Here is a 3277-nt window from a genome sequence, read left to right as displayed (position 1 = left end):
AGGAAGGATTCTGTATGTACTTATTTTTCATAAACAGAAATGACACATTAAGGCTGGAAAGCTACGGGTTAGAAGGAAAACTATTATTATTAACTCCTTTATTTATACCCGGCTCTGGCTGATCTGAGGAACAGAACATATTCCTAATCCACTGACAATGAAAGTTTGTAACCTTGGCCGAGTCTCACACAAATTGCAAGCATGTCCCCGTCACATCCAATCACTCGCATTACTGAGCATCTCGTTAATATTTGGGTTTTCTGCCTTCTCATTTATGCACGAGATTTACATAATGGACTCATTTTCCCATCCAAAGACTCGTCGCGGACCGGAAAAATGTTTTAGGTCCCTTCTGACAGGCTGGAATAGTTTGATAATTGCGACAAGATATTTTAGGAGGACTGCGAGTTTTTTGCACATTTTTCTTGTTTAAATGCCTCTGATTAGACGCAGAACTGCAAAAAGAGATTATGTCATAGCTGGCAAAAACAGATATATATTAGAACTTGAAAATTAAGTAAAGCAGAACTAAACAGTCATATGAAAAAGTTTGGGAACTCCTCTCAGCCTGCATCATAATTTACTCCACTTTCAACAAAAAAAGATAACAGTGGTTTGTCTTCCATTTCACAGTAACATCTGAGTACTGGGATGTTTTCTGAACAAAGATTTTTAGTGAAGCAGTATTCAGCTGTATGAAATTAAATCTAATGTAAAAAACTGTCTATGCAAAAAATTGGGAACCCTTGTAATTTTGCTAATTTGTATGCTCAATACTGATTACTGGCAGCACCAAATTGTTTGGATTAGCTCGTTAAGCCTTGAACTTCATAGGCAGGTGTGTCCAATCATGAGAAAAGGTATTTAAGTTGACCAATTGCAAGTTGTGCTTCTGTTTGACTCTCCTCTGAAGAATGACAGCATGGGATCCTCAAAGCAACTCTCAAAAGAACTGAAAACAAAGATTGTTCAGTATCATGGTTTAGGGGAAGGCTACAAAAAGCTATCTCAGAGGTTTAAACTGTCAGTTTCAACTGTAAGGGCTCTTACACATGAGCGTTTTTACCTGCGCTCCCCTGCGTTCCGTTTTTCGGCGTTCAGCCGCAGGGGAGCGCAGGAATAGATGCATTTCAATATTTCAAATGGGGCTGTACTCACACAGGCGCGTGTAGGCGCCGAACGCAGGTTGAGACGCAACATGCTGCATTTTTCCTGCGTTCGGCGCCTACACGCGCCTGTGTGAGTACAGCCCCATTTGAAATAATGAAATGCGTCTATTCCTGCGCTCCCCTGCGGCTGAACGCCAAAAAACGGAACGCAGGGGAGCGCAGGTAAAAACGCTCATGTGTAAGAGCCCTAAGGAATCAGGAAATGGAAGGCCAGGTCTGGCAGGCCAAGAAAAATACAGGAGCGGCATATGCGAAGGATTGCGAGAATGGTTACAGACAACCCATGGATCACCTCCAAAGACCTGCAATGGTGTATCTGTACTACAATTCAGCACAGTTTGCACAAAGAACATCTGTATGGCAGGGTGATGAGAAAGAAGCCCTTTCTGCACTCACAGCACAAATAGAGTTGCTTGTTGTATGCAAAAGCTCATTTAGACAAGCCACAGTCATTTTGGAACTTTAATGTTCTCTTAGCTTTCGAATAAGGAGTTAATCAAGTACATTCTCACCAGGCTTGGTGTTCTTTGTTTTTTACCTCAATAAGTTTCTGTCTGCACAGCGAGTGTTGCACCTGCATTGCTAAAAAATGCTCCCATACCCCTAGTGGTAGATCTTAGAACAGAACTCCATAGTACAAATCCAAGTCTGGCTAACCAAAGTTGTTACTCCTTCAGTTACAGTGAGTAGGAGAAGCAATAGCTTCTCTGAAAGCAGTTCCATTGTGAAGTGGTCTTTCTGTAAAGCACATGACCAGGCAAAACCACGCTACCTACATACCAATATTACAATGAAGACAAAATACATTTATCGGTTCAAGAATAAAATGTTCAATGGTAGAATGAGTTACTTGCAGTGTACACAGTGTAATTTAGTAATAAAAACTATACCATGAAAATCATGACAGTATCCCTTAAAAGACATGTAATTGGCTGCTATAGGTGCCTAGCCTAATAGTAAGTTATGGGTAAGCATTCTAGCAGAGCAGCACGGGCAAGAACCATAGCCCAAAGAGAGGTGGCACAATATCTGAAATGCAGTTATCCAATCAGCAAATACAGTAGATTTGAATAGCTACAGCAAGTTAAAAATGGAAGCAGACTTATGATCATTTGTAATAAGCAACTGCGCCATTGTGATGCAACACCTACATTAGTAAATTAGCCCCCCAATTTTACAATGACCTACAGGCATAACCATGGGAAGGAAGTTTCCCTTACAGTCTCTAGAAAAATTGTACCCTAAGCATATTTCTTGATGGATTTCTCTATTGACAACCAAGGTCACGTAACTTAGGTGGCATTTTAAAGTGGTTGTTCTCCTTTAAATTAACTTGTAGTATGATGTAGAGAGTGATATTCTGAGACTATTTGCAATTAGTTTTCATTTTTTATTATTTGTGGTTTTTGCGTAATTTAGCTTTTTATTCAGCTGCTCTCCAGTTTGCAATTTCAGCATCTGGTTGCTATGCTCCAAATTACCCTAGCAACCATGCGTTGATATGAATAAGAGACTGGAATATGAATAGGAGAGGCCTGAATAGTAAGATGAGTAATAAAAAGTAGCAATAAGAATACATGTGTAGCCTTACAGAGCATTTGTTTTTTAGATGGGGTCAGTGACCCTGATTTGAAAACTGGAAAGAGTCAAAGAGGCAAATAATTGAAAAACTATAAACAATAAATAATGAAAGCCAATTGTAAATCTGCTTAGAATTAGCCATTCTATAACATACTAAAAGTCAATGCACCCCCTTTTACGGTTGCTTGCCCTTGGATGCCCTAAAACGAGTGGAGCTGAGGGGGGACAAAATGAAAAGTAATTGAAATTGATCGTCTACAAAACGAATAAAGTGTTAACTTTGCCTTTAGTCACTATTCTGTAACATGCACCTTTGTGTAAACACACTCGAAATAATGATGTTTCTTATTAATACCCCTGACACACAGCTATTCTCTCAGTAACTCCACCACCCACTTTCTTCAGCAGTAATTTGTACATGAGACAATATAATACAATGATTTATACCATAATTTACACTTTTTCCGCATTATACCATGCCTAACACATGGTATAATGATAAAAATATGTTAAGGGCGCCAGAAAGA

This window comes from Xenopus laevis, chromosome 2L (assembly GCF_017654675.1).
Source record: "Xenopus laevis strain J_2021 chromosome 2L, Xenopus_laevis_v10.1, whole genome shotgun sequence".
NCBI classification, from domain to species: Eukaryota; Metazoa; Chordata; class Amphibia; order Anura; family Pipidae; genus Xenopus; species Xenopus laevis.
The sequence above is the reverse complement of the archived record's forward strand: the minus strand, read 5'-3'. Positions refer to the sequence as shown.